Below are 19,240 nucleotides of genomic sequence, written 5' to 3'. Positions count from 1 at the left end.
AAGGTTGAGAATAAGTAAAAGTTGGGGTTCCATTACAAGCTTTTTCTTTATTTGATAAACATTTTATTTTATAGATTTAAGATTTTATGTGAATCTAACCATAATTATAAACAACTATTGAAATTGTTTGAATGAGTCTAATGTTTGAAGAAGAGAGTGTTTTAATTGTAAATCGTGATAATATGACTTACTCTCACTGCATACTCAATCAACACGTCTGACATGATAGGTTTGAGAATTGTAGATTTGCTTTCCTTGAGATACAAAACTACAATTCTCCATATAAAGGTATAATTTTGTATTCTCAAGAGAGCAGATCTATGATTCCCAAGCCTATCATATCAGGGATGTCGATTGAGTATCCCATGTGAGTAAGTGAGATTATCAAGACCCTTTAGTCTTTTAATTAGGGTGATAAATAATTTAAAATATTGATATGTAATGAGTAAAAATTGGAGTGCCAATAGCAACTCTAGGTATCATAAGACATAATACATTTTGGAAGACCTATTCACAAGATTTTATTGTGTGCACGTTGCTATTATTACTAGTCTATCTCATCCCCCTCAACCCCACCTTTGAATGGTACTCGGTTTGAGTAGTATCGTTCACAATTTATTATAGTTTGGAATCTTAATACTGTAAATTGATGTTTTTCTCAAAAGTCTCAAAAATTCTTTCATTGCAAAGTTGACTTAAATCCTCTTTTCTTAAAGTCGTGCAGGGGTGACACAACGGTGACACAATAATGTGGTGGTGTGCACATAATCATATATGTTTTTTTACGAGATTCGAGTAAAAAGCATCTATGATTATATGCGTGTCACTAAATCATTTTTATCACCTTTGTGTCTGTGTTATTCGACCATTTTTCTTTCTCTAATTTGATTTCGGTTACTCTTGTGGATGATTGTGTTGATATGCCTTTATTATTTTGGAGCATATGGGTGGAGATGTGGTGATTTTTTTTTTTTATATATATTTTTATGAAATTTTTCGTAAAGCAATCTAAGATTTGAGAGTCAAAAAGATTTTCCTTAAAATAAAATAAAAAAATGGATAAGATTTGTGAAGTCATGTGCAAACAAAATCCATTTTTTTTTTGGAGAGAGAGTGCTAGTGGGGGTGAGAAGTGTGTCATTCATTGTACGGGCAGTGGGAGCAAAGAAAAGAAAAAGTGTAAAAAGAAGGGGTTTACCTTGAAGACTTAAGTAGAGGTTGGATCCACATAATTATCGTTTTTTAACAATCCAACCCCACATGAGTTTTGGAAAAAATAACTAAAATGCAAAATTCAATGGTTGAGATTTATTCTCAAGATAAATATCTTCGAGATGTGTCTCATGGAGATATGTATGAATCATGAATGTTGGATTTTGTGTTTTCACGGTCGGGATCATGTGTTTTCTCATGAGTCAACGGATCCCGACTTTTAAAATATTTCTCAAAATGGTTATAATTTTTTTACAAAAATGGTATTTTACTCACAATTTGATCAAATTAAACTTTATATATGCCATTGAATTGAATGTATACAAATGGACACCTTTTTTTTTTTTCTTCGAAAGATGCCATTTTTTTCTTATATAATTATGAAATAAGCAATGCTATATAAACCATCCATTCTTTTCTTCTGAGAGTGCACACGAGTGGTCGAGTTAAATATGATATTTTTGGGATTTTTTTTTGTTGGGTCTTTATCAAGACCTGAGTCATCTCGGTATCATCCAAAAACAAGTTAGATTTACACAACGTCTTAGACTTCACATCATCTCACCAGATAAACGACCCAACTCAAATTGATCAAGATCCTTATCATAATTCAAAACATCGAACCAAACCCAAAATTATCTGTTTATTCTGATCCATTGACAACCCTAAGTCCTGTAGCTCTAAAATATTACAACATGACAAATGTACGAAAATTACATGAATAAAAAATGGAACTCTAATTAAACACACCTATGACGTCGTAATTCCTTTATCTAATAGCGATATTATGTTAATTTATGATCATGAATATTCCAATCGACAAATATACATACGGCCATTATTTTTATTGGCCATTGGCCCTACGATCACATATTTTCTGTTGTATGATTACAGTGTGATGATAGTGCATTTGACTTTGTCAAATATGAGGAAGACAATTCCAATTACTCCACCCACCCGGCCCCTTTCAAATTGAAAAAGACTTTGAAGGCTCTAAATTTTGGAGGAAAGCTCTTCTTTTCTTGAGATATCTCAAATATTCGTTTAAATAAGTTAGTTGGACCATGCGCTATAATTATTAAGAGAATTTCTAAAGTTTTGAGGCGGCCAGGCGGGTAGGCCACTTCAAAGTCACATCACATCATAGCTTTAAAAATTGGTTTCACGTCACATCTCGTCTCGTCCAGCAAAGATACCAAGTTAACTCGGATGATATGTCTCGTCTCGATCAAGTTGTCTCGTTTAGCATTGAAACAATGATTTTTAACTATTTAAAAAATCTGATAAAAAAATCTTAAAAACTAAAGAAATGATTCCTATTACAAAGGGAAGCCAAAAAGAGAAGATGAAGAAAAATCGATTTGGGGTGAGAGCATAGGGTTTCAAACTTGAAAACATGTTTTCTTGTTTAACTTGGACGAGATTGTGCAAAATCTCGTCCGAGACGATAAATTGTTGTCTGGATTGTCTCGTTTGTGTCAGACGAGATTTTGCAAAATCTCGTCCAAAACATCTCGTTTATCTCGCGATACCCGACTATCTCAAATGGGTTTGTGCGTTTGTCTCGTCCCGCCATGATACCGAATTAACTCGGACGATACATCTCAATCTTGAATGAGTTTTAAAACTATGCATCACACCCCCTCAAATTGCTCTCTTTATATTGAGAAATGCAATCCACATTCCTTGGTAGGAGGAGCATGACCACAACTCTCTAAAAAGTAAGGACACGTCACTTGTATTTTAAAAACGAGTCACGATATTTTGACTCGAAAATTTTCATTTGTACTTGGTCGACATGGCTAGTGTGTATAACCATAGATATTTTCAATCTTTTTCTTCGAGATACAAAAGGAAAAAAAGATCTTCGGTTCTATTCACTTGCCACGTCAACCAAATACAAACGAGTGAAAAATTTTGAGTCAGATTATCATTAGTCTTTATAAAAAAAAGAGTCATGATAACCGGACTCATTTTTGTGTACTCAATTTGACTCCCCCTTCACATCATTGTAAATCCTTTTGCTTCAGATACACAGGTCCAGATGTTTATAGTTTTGTACGATGGTGTGAAGGGGGAATCAAAGTGCGTACACAAAAAAGAGTCAGTTATCTGCAGGACTCTTGGAAAAAAAAAAAGATTTTTCACTTATAATTTACCTACCAGTGCAACTTTTTGATGGTTAGACCTATGTTACCCAATTTATTGGTACAAGTCCATCCAACAAATGTTCTAAAGAGTAATGATTTTCTGATTCAAAAAGACTCACTCGATCTATACCCAATTGACGTGAAAAGGGTGCAAAACCGTGGATCTTTTTCCTTATGTATCTCGAAGAAAAAGATCTATGGTTCTGTGCCCTTGCCATGTCAAACACTTACAAGCCGAGTGAGTCTTTTCGAGTTAGAATATCACAACTCTTTTCTAAACATACCACCAACACCCCAACAATAGCCTTGTGTGAATATGGTAGTCTTGTGTGAATGTCTTGTATTTTGTTGGCGTTGCAGGGGTGCAAGGGGATACTTTCTCAATTGAAAATATAGGATAGCTGAGTTTGTCCCGAGTATCTACTCTACTATACTCTTCCAATAGAAATCAATTCAGCAATATTGAGCTGTTTAGCTCCTCAAGTACAATGGGGTTGAGCTGTGCTGGGGTATGATCCTTCCCAACCACCCAACAACTCTCAAATCATGCCACGTATAGTGGTTAGGATCGAGGGACAACTATTTGTTACAATGATATTTACATATGTGCGACGTTAAAAATGTTGTGACAAATAATTGTCTCTGATCCCAAATAGAGATCATCCTCACAAAAAATCGGCCAATTCTAAAACTTATAACCCCTATTTTGAAAAATATTTGGCTCTCTTTAGGGCCTCTGAATGCTTCCCATATATATATACTATCTTTTAACATACAAGTTGCACTTCATTAGATGAACCTATTTTTTCATCTTCCCCAATTTACTTGTGTTCTTTTTTGGCGACAATCGCAAGGTACCATGCATTTTTCTAAACTTTTTAATTTAGAAATTTAGAAGAGCTTGTGTTTGAATCACAATGAATGTAGTTAGCACATTAGGTCATGAAGCTTATCACATATCATCTCTTTCTCTCAAATGAAAGGATTCACTATTTATTGATTGATTAATTGAGCTAAAATAATTTTCTTTAGCGAAAACTCGTCTTGATCCATTAAGAATCTAATAATAAAAAATAGTAATCTGTTTTTTTTTTTTTTTGCAAATCTCTAAACCACGAATAATTTTTAAGGGCATGTTTGAGATGGAAGAATAAAAGAAGGAAAAAAAAAAAATAGCAAAGGATTTTCATTATTAGGCCGTGGTGGTATTATAAGCACATGAGCACAATTGTTCCTCAACCACCATAACAAAAATGCAAAAGAAATGTTTATAGGGGGAACTTACAGAGCGCCTCCTCCAGCCGGACCAAATGTTTTGAAGAGAGACATTCCGGTCATAGAAATGCCATTTGCGGCTCCTCTTTGGCTTTGGGATTGTTGTAACGATATTTATAACAAATAAGCATCCATAACAAAAATTGCGGTTAAATACTGAGTTGAAAATTTTCACTTTAAAAGGGAAAAAAGAAGAAAAACAAAAACCAAACAAGATGAAAAACATTACCACTACGTTGTTTTGTAGCATGAATAGTCCAGTGACAATTGAGACCTGATTGATTTTCAAACAATAAATTGTAAGAGAACTATTTCTTGAAAAGACAAACATTTAATATCCAAAAGACTAAATTACCCTTACCTTTATCACTAAAAGATAAAACAACTAAAGGCGTTGTTGACAAAAAAAAGTTATTGAAATTTCTCTAAGTAGAAAGGTCTTTGAGTCACATCGACTCTTGATTCCTACACAATGTGAAAAAAGCCCAAATTTGACGGACCAAAAGGTCGAATTGGCGTCGAATTTTTCATTGTCAAAATTTTTTTTTTCGACAGGCCAAATCTGTCAAATTAATGAAGGAAGAGAGAAATTCAACAACTCTAAGCCGTCAAATCTGGGAACATCAAGAATTTCAAAATTTGACCGTCAAAATTTGGTTTCTAAAATTTGTGGGCCTTGACCAGTCAATTTTTTCAGTAGAATTTTCCAGTTTTAACATAGTGCTACCTTTTAAATCACAGGAGTCCCAAGGTATGGAATTTAAATCGATATGTTTTGAATGTTGGCAGATCTCCCCACCGCATATCTCGAGGTTTATTCTCAAGTCTCGGATTTGGGACAAGGTCGAGTATCCCCCAATCATGTTGCCAAGTCGACGTAGTATCAGATTTCGAGGCATGATAGAGTTAACATTAGAGGTTAGCATACATAGACTTTTGGGTTGTAGTATCATCAAGGAGTAGACCAAACATGCCCGCACACAAGGACATGTATGATATTGCCAAACATGTTTGAAAATATCTGTTATTTAGAACACGACGCACGATCATATATGTCCATGTGCTGGTGTATGCAAGTACATCACATCTTCTTGTCTTAATTTTTGAAAATCTTTGAATTTAGACTTACAGAGAAAAGATTCTTTAGCATGGATGCACAATTTAATAGCAGTGTAAGGCTGAACCCAGATAGCAAACCTATGAAGGGGTAACTTGAAAGCACCACTACGGATAGAACCTTCATATATAACCATAAAAAGTGGAACCATCAGTCAAATAACATATATCAAATTCAAAGAGATTAACTTCAAATTATTTTGTATATATTAAAAAAAATAAAGTGAGGAAAGAATACTTCTGCAATGCGCGACACCATGATGGGCCCAATAATTTTCTCAATAATTGGATATAAAGAAGTTTGAAAGATCAACATGCCAAAACCTAATAGTTAAATAGGTAGTCAGTAACTCAACTCCATGAATGGATACACTCGACAAAATTTATTAGACACTCAACGAATTTCAATTTACAAGCAAAACAAATGCACTTCTTATTCTAAGGACAAATGAGATTCTGTCGAAATACCTGTTATTGAAAGAACACCACCAACCTCATCGGTCGTATAGCTTAATCCCCCCAATTTTCTAGGACTGACAGCCCATAATGAGAATATCTGTGAAAGAAAATTTGGTCATCAAATATAATGCATTTACAACTACATAAATAAATAAAAGTTCATGTCATTACAAAAGCATAGGTAATAGATTGAAAAGAACAAAATTATTCTCCATTGATGCCAGCCTAAGTAAGATCATGATGTAAATCAAACCATAACACCAAAAGTAAAACATGAACACATTACCTCAGCGTAGGCCATATCATGAAGCGAGAAAACACAATATATAACGATAGATGACGTTAATGGCCAGTTCGTAAAGAAATTTGGCTTAGGATCTTATGGCCTTCCGTCCGTCTCTTGCATATTCCCTCTCACATCACACTCATGAGATGAAGCTTCCAAAGCTTTATATGAATCAGATCCATCCGTGTTGCTTCCATGATGCTTGTGTAACGATTCTTACAATCCCAAAATTAAAGAACATCAAATTGTAGTAAAGAGGCACCTCGATCGTTGTGAACAACATTGTAAGATTACTCAAATTAACATGCTAATATCATACCAAGTGCAAACATAGCACACAAAAAAAAAAAGGGTCGATACTATACAGTATGCATTTCTCTCCCAAATATAAAAGGATAGTGTGGACACGGGATTTTCATCATTTTGAAACGTCCCTCCACTTTGGGGTGTTTTGGAGTCGCCACCATTCATATTTGGAGATGGGTGTGAATGGTCACCCGATGTCATATTTTTGGAAATCATGTCATTTTGACATTTGATGACTCTCGTAGGATAAGGCTCACTTAGTCCAACCTTTGATTCAAGGTAAGGGGGTCCATTTATGGAGTAGGGAAGGTGTTAGGCACCCTACTCCATCCACCATAGGTAATAACCTCGGATTCGATCCTTTTTTAAAATAAAAAGAAAAATAAAATCGAAAAAACTCAATGTGTGCCCTCAAGTATGAGGGGCTTTAATGTTGGTTCAAACCATTAAGGGCACCCTTATTGAAAAATGGGCCCTTTGATGATTCAAACCATTGTGGTGTGTGCAAATGTGTAGAGAAATGGAGAGTAGAAGAGGGAAGTTGGGGGGGTATTTTTTTTTGTCCAAACCCACCTTGATCCAATCTTGATCTTCTTTTGGCTTTCCTTGATGAATCTTTTTTTTTCTTTTCTTGATTTGTTTGAGAGAAGGTTGAGAGTTGAAAGTTGTGAGATGAGTTGAGAGTTGTGAGATGAGTTGAGAGTTTGGTGTTTTTTTTTGTCCAAACCCACCTTGATCCAATCTTGATCTTCTTTTGGCTTTTCTTAATGAATCTTCTTTTTTCTTTTCTTGATTTGTTTGAGAGAAGGTTGAGAGTTGAGAGTTGTGAGATGAGTTGAGAGTTGGGTGTTTTTTTTTGTCCAAACCCACCTTGATCCAATCTTGATCTTCTTTTGACTTTCCTTGATGAATCTTCTTTTTTCTTTTCTTGATTTGTTTGAGAGAAGGTTGAGAGTTAAGAGTTGTGAGATGAGTTGAGAGTTGGGTGTTGAGAGTAGAGTAAGAGTTGAGAGTTGAGGGTTGGGAATAGTAAGGTGAGTTGAGGGTTGAGAGTAGTGAGAAGAGAGTTATCTTTTTTAGAGGATTTTTTGTCAAATTTTTATTAGGGATTGAGAGTTAAGAATGATGGGGTTTTTATAGAATTTGGGAGTTATTTTGAGGGGTAGAGTTGGGTGAAATGATGAGAAGTGATAGAATGGTGTGGGGTTTAAGAGAGGGGTATGTGTAAATTGATGGGGTTTGAAGGGTATTTGTGTAAGAAGGTTAAATGGGTGAGTTTTGACCCAAATGGTTTGGATCTTACCCAACCCATTTGGGTGGAGTGTTTGGTGAGGTGAGTTTAATATGGTGGTTGTGATTAAATGGTATTTGGTTTAAGAGAATGGAGGATTAAGGAAGTGGTTGATGATATTTTGGGAGGGTGAGGGAGATGATGCCATGTGTCAAAGTGGGTGGAAATGAAGGATTAAGATAAGTTGATGGGAAATGATGAGTGTTTGATTTGAGAGGATGGGTGTAGGTTTAGATTGTAGATGTAGGTTTTGTAGGAAATGATGGGGATAGATTAGGGAGAGGTGTAGGTTATAAGTGTTGATTTGAGAGAATGGATAGGATAGGTTAGGGGGGAGGAGTAAGTTGGAGGTGTAGGTAGATGATATTTAAAGAAAAGGTGATGGGATAGGTTGGGGATGAGGGGGTTGAGATGGGGTGATGACATGTGTCACACCTTAATGATTGTGGTGATTGGTTGTGATGTTGGATTGGGTTGAGTTGGGTTCGGGTTGAATGATTTGGGCTTGGGTAAAGTGTTTGGTTGGGCTTAGTTGTTGGTTGAATAGAAATGGATTTAGGTTGAGTTGAATAGGCTTGGATAATGGGTAGAATAAGAATGAGTTTGCGCTTATGTTGGATTGATTGAGGAGTGTAGAATGATAGCAAGGGATTTGGTCCGTGGGCCACGTGACAAGCCTTGGGCCATTTATTGAAAAATGATTACAAAATTTATTGGATTTTTGTAGGTTTGGGCCTCGGAGCCCATTCCAATTTTTACGATTTTTGGGGTATTTTGCGTCGAGGGCCCGGTCAAATTTGGGTATCTACAGATAGAAAATAAAATATTAGAATAAATGGTTCATGCCCACATATTCACTGAGGCCTACCTTCTGATGAACATTTTCAGGCATTTTTTTTTATGTGGGTAAATACTAGAACTTGTTTATCCTTGCTATCAAAGGAAGGATAATAAGATGTTTCTTTCGATGAACTTCTATTGGACATTTATTTAACTAATCTCCACAAAAATATAGGTATAGTAGCATATTTTGACAAGCATGAACAACCAAAACAAATAAAACTAAAGGTTTCAAAATGTTAATTTTCTTTTCAAGCAAAAAAAAAAAAAACGATGTCATTGAACAAAATTGCAGATGATTAATCATTAAAAAATAGAAGAAAGAGTATTAGTTCACTACTTTACTGTTCTCGATTAAAATTTTGATCTAATTATGAACATTACATCCTTGTGTTATGGAAAATGGGTTTGTATATGATTTGAAATTAATTCTAGGATTCTAGATGCAATTACAACTATGTTATGAGAAAGTAAATAGGGACAATAGACACTCACTTCAAATTGGTACTTGTTTCCGAAGTGGCCCAAATCGTTTATTCAAAATATAGTTGTTTTGGAGTAAGGAAAGCAATGTATCTCATGTGAAACTGATATTTATCTTCAAAACTGATATTGGTTAAAATTGTTGTATCATGCAATTTTCATTTGTACAAGTCTACAAGAACTAGTTAGTGTTAACCAACCAACTACTCCAAAAGACCGATTTGTTGGAGAGAGGGGGAGAACTATGAAGATAAGAGGGTCATGGGGCTTCACTGTGGTATGAAACATCCAAGAGTGAAGGAAAATATACACTCAACACTCCCTTTCACACATAAGGGTGGAAAGAATCAAACCCATGACCTATACGAACCCAATGCTCTTATACCATGTTAACTAACCAACTACTCCAAAAGACTATCTGTTGGAAAGGGGAAAAACTATGAATATAAGAGACTCATGGGATTAAGTGGGGTATGACAAACCCGAGAGTGGAGGAAAATGTACACTCAACACTCCCTTCACCCATAAGGCTGGAAATAATCGAACCCATGATCTATACGAGTGCTTTGATACCATGCTAACCAATCACCTACTCCAAAAGACCGATTTCTTGAAGAGGGGAAGAACTATGAATATAAGAGGGTCACGGGGCTAAACTGGGGTATGACACACTCAAGAGTGAAGGAAAATGTACACTCAACACTCCCCTCACCCATCAGGCTGGAAATAAACGAACCCATGACCTATACGAGTGCTTTGATACCATGTTAACCAATCAACTACTCCAAAAGACCGATTTCTTGAAGAGGGGAAGAACTATGAATATAAACGGGTCACGGGGCTAAACTGGGGTATGACACACCCCAGAGTGGAGGAAAATGTACACTCAACACTCCCCTCACCCATAAGGCTGGAAATAATCGAACCCATGACCTATACGAGCGCTTTGATACCATGTTAACCAATCAACTACTCCAAAAGACTGATTTCTTGAAGAGGGGAAGAACTATGAATATAAGAAACTGAGGTTGACACACCCAAGAGTGGAGCAAAATGTACGCTCAACACTCCCCTCACCCATAAGGCTGGAAATAATCGAACCCATGACCTATACAAACGCTTTGATACCATGTTAACCAATCAACTACTCCAAAAGACCGATTTCTTGAAGTGGGGAAGAACTATGAATATAAGAGGTTCACGGGGCTAAACTGGGGTATGACACACCCAAGAGTCGAGCAAAATGTACACTCAACACTCCCCTCGCCCATAAGGCTGGAAATAATTGAACCCATGACCTATACGAGCGCTTTGATACCTTGTTAACCAATCAACTACTCCAAAAGACCGATTTCTTGAAGAGGGGAAGAACTATGAATATAAGAGGGTCACGGGGCTAAACTGGGGTATGACACACCCAAGAGTGGAGGAAAATATACACTCAACAGTTATGAAGGAAGATATTAGACAGATTACGAAACATACGGAAGCCAGAGACAACAAAAGCATACAACCAATGCAATGGTGATATGCAGAGGCAAGGTAAGAAGTATGGGAACCTGCACAAAAGTTGTTTGTCTCACATCATCAGCTAAAAGTAAACAAAAGCACAAAAAAAAATGCTGAAATGACACATAAAACAACACTACAATTGGAAGTAAAAAAAAAGAGTTGACATAGTAATGCTTACCTCCCAAATAGAGATTCTTGGGAAAATATATTTGGAAATTTCTCTGTTGGCTAGGAACATAAAGTCATTCATAGACACTAAATTCATTAGTTGAATTCACATGAAGATCAAAGATTAGAAAATGAAAAATATCTGATAGAGATAAAATTTATGACAATTTATCATATATAAATCACAATATGCAGTGAAAATGAAGTAATGTTTGATTAGTCTTCTCAACTGCCTAGTACCATATTTATAAATAAAAAAATTCCACTTCTCTTATTCATATATAGTACCCAACAAGAAGAAAATGAAAGGTTCTCATAAACAAATTGCTAAGCTACCAGTACCTGTGCAAGGAAACCTCCAATAGCTAGACCAATGATCAATCCTAAGCCCCATGCTGTACTAACCTGAAATGAAATTTGGCGTTGACTCCATTATAAATTACTGGAATAGATATAGGGATGGGGTTATATGGGCCGAAGGATAATCTATTTGTATGAACCACATGCCAACATGGCACCCAAAAACACCATTGGGTGCTACATGTATGTAGAAAATAAAAATTTATGAAAACGAAATTGAAAATATAAATATTTTTTCACTGTTGGATTTAAATTTTAAATTTGGAAGTTCAGTGGCCATCAATTTTAAAAATTAAAGATATGGCCCCAAAAAAAAAATGGGGGAAAGGGAGGGGGGGGGGCGATTTTTTTTTTTTCAAACCAAATCTATACCACAAAAAAGATGGTTGAAGTGTCATTTGGATCAACAACGAAGTCCACGTGGCCCAAATGTGAACCTTGGTTTAGGCTCTACATGGTCCTTCGGGCCATGCAACCTTTTCCTTACAAACACACACACACACACACACACATGATAAACTAATGCAAAGAAAATGTTCTTACAAGTGATAGTCCCAAAGCTTGATCTTCTGGATGAGAAACTTCGGAAGCATACGCCTTAAATACAGTCAAATAAAACAGCTTAAATATGTATAGGAGAAACAAAGGTAGTGAAAATAAAGAATACAAACAAATACCATTTATAGATATGTGGGAGAGATTTTAAGAGTTAAACCTTAATCTACTTGGATTTTTAGAGTCGCCATCATTCAAGATTTAAAGTGTGAATGGACACCATAAAAAATAATTTTGAAATCTGATTTTAGGTTTTTATAGTGACTCTCATCAATGGTAAAGGTAAGGTCCACCTAAGAACTAAGTAGGGAAGTTCGGTTGTGAGACAAGGAAGATGTTAAGTACCTTGTCTCACCCACTAAGGTGATGGTTACCAAAGAATGACCCACTATGAAGTTGAAAAGTCATTTTTTTAAATCTTTTTTATAGTTTAAAAGCAAAGTAAAAAAGTCAAGAAACAAATTAAGTATAGTTCAACCTCTAAGTGGAAATACATGCTTGTTGGAATTTTTTGTGAGATTGAGGTTTGGGTGAAAATTTTCATATACCTCTTACCCTCTTGGCCTCCAAGCACTTGTCCTACACTTATGCACTCTCTAAGGAGTGTTTTTGCTGGTTAGGTCCTAAGGACGTGCTCATTGGTTGAACATATTCTTGAGAGAACCCTTACCTTATGCATGAAGTGTATGTCCACTTGGGACTGTTTTTCTTAGTTTAGAGTTAAAAGTATGATTTCCATGGAGGTTTCATAGTTTTAACCCATAACTTCTTTAAGATAAAGAAGCAAAGTAAGCTTAAATAAATAGAAAAATCAGTAACTTAAGTCTCCCACCCCACCTTAGTCTTTTCTTTCTTTCTATCTTCTTCTTCTAGTTTTAGGCTTCCAAAAGGGATGAGCCACAAGTTGGGCAGAATTTTGGACTTAGAAAGGCTCTTGAGAGGGTATTTTGACAAAATTCTCTTATTCCAAAAACCTCCTCCTCTTTAACCTTGAATAGACCTCTATTTATAAGCTCTTGGGGGGACCTTTGGGGGCAAAAGAGTCATATTCTTCTCAAGTACACAATATTCCCAAGAATACCTCCATGGGTGATCCTTCTTTCCTCCCATACCCTTGTCCTTAATGGTCATTCTCAAGCTCTTGAGTCTCACCAACCAAGATCTCTAAAGGGCAAAAGGGTAAAAGAGCATGAAATTCCAGAGAATTCTCTTTAAAGGGCAAGATGGGCAAAATCCCTTGGCTTTGGTTAATTTACCTTGAACTGGGTGGGAAAGAGCTTTAAAATGTGACATGGTCGGCTATAAAGCTAGTCTTAACAAAATAGGGGGTATGGTTGTCATTGTTCACTTGTCGTCTGTGGGAACCAAGGTCAAAGCTGAAGGAATGAGCCAAATTACTTTAAGATCATGGTATATGGTGTTGGGAGAGGATAACGCAAGATTACAATGGTAAAAGGCTTCTGGTCCCCAAAATAAAAAGGGGTTAATGGGGTGTGAGGTAGCATGGAAGAGATTCCAAATTGAGAGTGTAATGCCATGAAATTTATTACGTATATCAAGGAATTAAGTAAACTATATTGACATGTTTTCCTATTAAAATAATAAATAAATTATAAAAAAATCATGTTATTATCAATATAAAATATTAATTTCTAGAAGGAGAATTTATTAAATGAAAAGTACAATTCGGAGAACCTTATCATAATTATGATCGAAGAATTAGAACATTGAATCGAAGTAGATAAAATTAAAAAATTTATAGGAAACTCTTTTGGTCAAACAAACATTATTGTTGAATTCAAAAGTATTGAAAAATATAGTTTAGACTATCAGCATGCTTAAATCCAAGTTGAATATGATAAATTATGAAAAATTAACGTAAGGGGTATTTTAGTCAATAGAAAAAAATTAGTGAGGGATTTTGATAATCCGAGATACACAATTTGAATTGGTCTAATGTAATGGATATAATGGAGAAAAAAATATATATGAAAAAAATAATATTATTTAATTATTTTTATATTATTAAAATATTAAAATAAATTATTTTATTAATATTAGGTTTAATTATAATTATTTTTATAAAAAGAAGATATTTGAAAATTTTGAAATGTTAAAGGGATAAAATGTAATTAAAATAAATATAAATATTATTATATTATATTATATATTATTATATAATATATTATAAGTTAAAATGTGTTAGAAAATGTGACAAACAGCTGTATTCGTTTATATATTATAATATAAAATATTATATTATTATAAAGTACAAAATAAAAAATAAATTGATGTTTATTATACCCATGAGATTGAAATCGAAATAGAGACGAGTGAGTTCGAAAGTAGATTCGTGCACATTGCGTTCAATCAAGATTTAAACGTGTTTAGGATGTGAAATAAGATCTGGTACTGCAGACGTAAATATCCACGACTTCAAAATTTACTTAGTTACTAGATTATTTAGTCGAATCACCGATGGAATTAACTAAAAAAATCATTTTTATGTCGTAGGGACGCATAAAACCTAATTGTAAAGGTAAAAAATTTATAATTTCAAATTCGTAATATAATTTTCAATGAAATCTGTTTTATTTCAATTTTGATAGTTAGTTTCAAATTTATTATGATTTGCATTTAAAGTTCATGTATCGACTTATAGAATAATTCGTTTTATATCTTTTTATGATATTTAAATATCGTGAAATAAAAATAAATAAATTTGGATGAATGTAACAAGAAAATCAATTTGTTTAACAAATTGATTTTCATAGTAATTTTCGTATAGTGTTCATTTTAAAAATTGTTAAGATGTCATGTTTTGAAAATATATTTTCATTAGGTGATTATTTATTTTTTTTAAATGAAATGTTTAAGTTTAAATTTGAAATCGAAAATGAAATTCTCGATCGTTTATAATCAAGAATGGGATTCTCGATTGTATGTGCTTGTATTGAGGAATTTTCAAGTTTAAAATATTTACGAACACTATGTAATAGAGCATGAGATGCAATTATGACAATAACCGTGGGACGGTGTACTTGCATGTTTACTGCTTTATGATTTATTACTTTCGATATCTACTGCATGTTTATAATTCTAAAATACCTAGAAATATCGTTACACTTGCAAATTTATTTTAAATTTGAAAAATATAACTATTATTTTTGTTATCCATTAAAAGGGTAATGAACGTCCATAAGATTAATCAGTAACTCTTTCCGAAAACAACCAATTAATTGAGAATAATAGGGGGTTAATATTCTCTCCGATAGTATGAGATACCATTTGAGAATATATTTATACCTACTATTCGAGGAATTCCTATCTTATCTTTATTGGAAAATAACAAATTATACTGTAAAGATGGTTTGTGGATGACTAAATTGATTGAGGACATATGTATATCATAGAGGTACAATGAAGCTAATTTGTCAAATTATCATTTATAGTCTATAGTGGTCAAACAATTTATCTTCATTAGAGATCAATGGCCAACTTGAGCCGGAAAATACGATCAACCAATTATGGTAAATTGTCAGACTAACTATAAAATTAGAAACTAATTGTGAGTTTCATACTGATTAAGTATTTGAACATCGATATACAGATCGGTACATTTGTATTAGTCATGTACCTCGTCATTCTTATCAGATACACCACCATGATTAATATTTTTATGACATATTTATGTTTCTTTTTTTTCATTTTGAGATGGAGATATTTCGTTATCATTTTATTAAACATCAACCTATTTTGAATGTTATTCATTTTATTTATTTATTTAAAAATCTGTATTATTTATAATATATTAGCTTATTTATTCATTGATATTATGACTATTAATTTGAAATGTAAGTTTACTATTGAGTAACTTTCATGTTACTCATCCTACCAACAAAATATTATAGATGTCTTAACTACTGAGATATTTATTCTTAATGAAGAACATTATGTAGAGGGATCGTAAAATCAAAATGATGAACACTATTTTCTGTTACATTTGAGCTGAAATTTGAGTTTAGTAGAACTATTTGGTGTAGTTTTGGATTTTCTTGTATACATTAACATCATGTGTTTTGTATATATATGTTCAGAGAGTGAGAGTTAATATTTATAACGTGAACAACTATTGATTGATATGAGATGTGTAATTGATTTATGTACACTTTTGGGTTGTAATTATAGTATGTTTTTTGAATTGATGTATATTCGTTATGATATGGTGGTTGGAATGTAGTGAATATATGGATTTTGATTATACAAGTATATTTCTACAGGTGAAAATTTTTAATAAGTCCAATTTTTAGAGAAAACTCTGTCGAAATTATTTAAAAGAAATTAGTATCGTATTTAAGCATTAAAGATCTTCATTTGAATATTTTTTAATTTTTTTCACTCTACCCTTGAGATTTGAGAAAATTTAGATCCTAAAATAGGGGAGTGACAAAAAGACTTGGCCAAATTACCTTGGACCCAAATGTGAGGTGCTAGATGGGGTAAAAGAGTCCAAAATGGTAAAAAGGCTTGTGGTCCCCCCAGAATGTTCTGTGTGCATATAAGTGAGGTGGGGAGATGAAAAATTATAGTTTTAAAAAGGTGAGGTGTTGGGAGGCAAGAAATTAGCCCTTCCACACCTTTAGGTACAAACATGCTGGGCTTTGGGCTTGTTGGCAAGACCTGTAGGCCTTGGTTCTTTCTGGTGGTAGGCCTTTGAGCCTTCTATGCGGTTTCCTTGGACTAATCCTTCTTCCGCATGATTTTTTAAGCTCTCGGGTTCAATCGAGACAAATTGAAGTATTTACACCATCTAACCCACCATTAAAGCTTAAACCCAATAATTTGGGATCACTTGAATGAATTATGTTCCTCCATTCAATTTTATCTAAAGCGATGTCTTCTGTTAATTCAACGCTCACTACTTGAATCCAAATTCCTTTTTTTCTTACTCTCAATCTTTTTTAGGATTCAACTGGCACATAACCCAAAATGATACCTATTGGAACTTATATATGTTAACCAACCAACTGCTCCAAAAGACCGATCTGTTGGAGAGGGGAAGAACTAGGAATATAAGAGAGTCACAAGGCTTAAGTGGGGTATGACACACCCGAGAGTAGAGGAAAATATAACCTCAACACTTCTCCTTACTCATAAGGGTGGAAAGATTCAAACCTGTGACCCATGACGTATACGAACTTAGCACTCTTAAACCATGTTAACCAACCAACTACTCCGAAAGATCGATATGTTAGAGAGAAAGACAATTATGAAATAAGAGGATCATGGTGCTTAATTGGGATATGATTCGTATACTCGAGAGTGGAGGAAAATATATACTCAACAATATATAGTCCCACGCATGCTCGTACACACACCTTTATTGTACCAAGTAGACCATTCATAGATCCAAGAAGAAACCTCGTGATAAGTGCCATCCAAAAGTTTGTACTGACGCCGAAGAGAGTGTTGAGTATGACCCTGAGATGTATTATTAAAACAGAGTAAATGATATAAATAGTTTTGACACTACAAATCAAGTTTAATTATATAGGGAACTATGTCAAGCAATACTAACACTGAAATTGTGCCAATCGCTATAACAGGTTTTCGACCATATCGATCAGCTATAACTCCCCAAAGAATAGAAGTTAAAGTTCTTCCCAACATATATGAAGCTCCTACAACACATTAAACGTATTATAAGCTTTGTATTGTGAAGTGCTCAAATGAGATACCATCGTTAACACGTGCTCACCCACAAAACAAGCATAGAATCCAATATCTTCTTCCCTTTCCGCAATATGAAAGTCTCGTATCTACAAAAAGTGAAAATGAAATTTACTTTATAGGAATATTTAGCACAGATTTGACATGAATACGAGCAAATTGACAGGAAGAGAAGTGATGAACAGAATACAATGAAGTAAAATACATACTTACCATGAAGTAAAGAAATGGAAAGAGAGACACAATTGGCAAACCTGAAAATGTATATTACATAGAAAGGGAGGTTAAGGGTTCAACTATATGATTAATGAACATAGAATATTGTTCTTATAGGTAGAGCTAACCAAAATATTAAAGAGAGATTAGTGAACAATTAATATAATACAACATCATCAACTATTAGATGTGTTTTAAAAAGTCGAAAAACAACTTTGATAAGATTTTGTCAACAAGAACATCTTAAAACATCAGCAACCCACTGAGTTCCCATCCATTAAAATTTCTATAAAAAAAAATATATAAAAAAAAAAAAAAAGCAGAACCCAAACCAACAACAATACATAATCTACTATGTGGCAGCTCAACTTTAATTCAATCTCATAAACAAAAAATATGAAAATCACAAGTTTTCTAAGTTCTTACCAGTACATAATACTATGATCCCTATAAAAGTGAATTCTCCGTAAGGGATTCCTCGATGGGAATCCTTACGTTGGTCCAACTTGCAACCTGGGCAATTCTCATAGTAAACTTTCTTATTCTTCGACAATAATGTTTCTTTATTATCCGCCATTATCAGCACCACACTTAGAAGAAAAGAAAAAAAAAAAAAACTCAAGTTTGAACTAAACTGTGTTCAAGCTTTGTTAAATCTTTCATCCGGATCTTTCTTTCAAGCAAAGAAGAAGAACTACTGGCTAAGAAGAAGAAGGAGAGACAATGGGTTGCAATTATGGGTACAATCTGTTGCTATTTATGGGTATTTCTGGGGTGTTAACTACAATCATGCCACCTATAAAATCCTATATAAATTTTTAAATATTTTTTTAATTAATGTAGGATGTAAATAAGTAGAAGTTGGGGTGCCCAACAACAATAAAAAAGCATGTAAGTTGGGGTGCCAACAGCAGCACTAATTTAGGGTGTAAATAAGTAGGGTGCCCAACAGCAATGAAAAACATGTAAAATTTGATATGGCAACAACAACACTAATTCGGAGTGTAAATTAGTAAAAGTTGGGGTGTCAATGAAAAACTCCAATGATTGTTAATCCATCTTAGTTTTCTTCACCAAGAAAATGCAAAACCAGTCGACAGCAAGAGAGCGAGCGAGCGAGCTAAGAATCCGAATCCATGATTCCAATCGGTGTGCTGGAACTCAATGAAGAATAAAAATGGAAATTTCTAATTTTTAAGGTTTCAATTTAAAGAAATTTCCCTCCAAAAAATGAGTAAGTTGAGGGGAGTACCAATTTTTGGTATCGGATCTGCTCGGATC

The 19,240-nt window shown here is 34.1% G+C and overlaps 1 pseudogene across 1 annotated transcript; it reads right to left on the bottom strand.

Moving 5' to 3' along the window:
- Positions 1-1,971: 1,971 nt before the first annotated feature.
- LOC147383759 (protein ZINC INDUCED FACILITATOR 1-like) lies at positions 1,972-18,694 on the bottom strand (annotated as a pseudogene). Its single transcript, XR_015172456.1, has 15 exons — positions 18,386-18,694; positions 17,957-17,997; positions 17,772-17,832; positions 17,592-17,694; positions 17,392-17,494; positions 12,002-12,055; positions 11,441-11,503; positions 11,109-11,158; positions 10,904-10,977; positions 6,499-6,715; positions 6,222-6,309; positions 5,992-6,077; positions 5,767-5,874; positions 4,648-4,911; positions 1,972-2,243 (listed from the first exon to the last, which is right to left on the bottom strand). The product of XR_015172456.1 is annotated as a protein ZINC INDUCED FACILITATOR 1-like (transcript).
- Between the last annotated feature and the right edge of the window lie 546 nt (positions 18,695-19,240).

Source organism: Akebia trifoliata, chromosome 15 (genome assembly GCF_017979445.1).
Source record: "Akebia trifoliata isolate Shusen 1 chromosome 15, ASM1797944v1, whole genome shotgun sequence".
Lineage (NCBI taxonomy): Eukaryota > Viridiplantae > Streptophyta > Magnoliopsida > Ranunculales > Lardizabalaceae > Akebia > Akebia trifoliata.
Note: the sequence above shows the minus strand (reverse complement) of the source record. Positions and strands in the feature narration are given on the sequence as shown.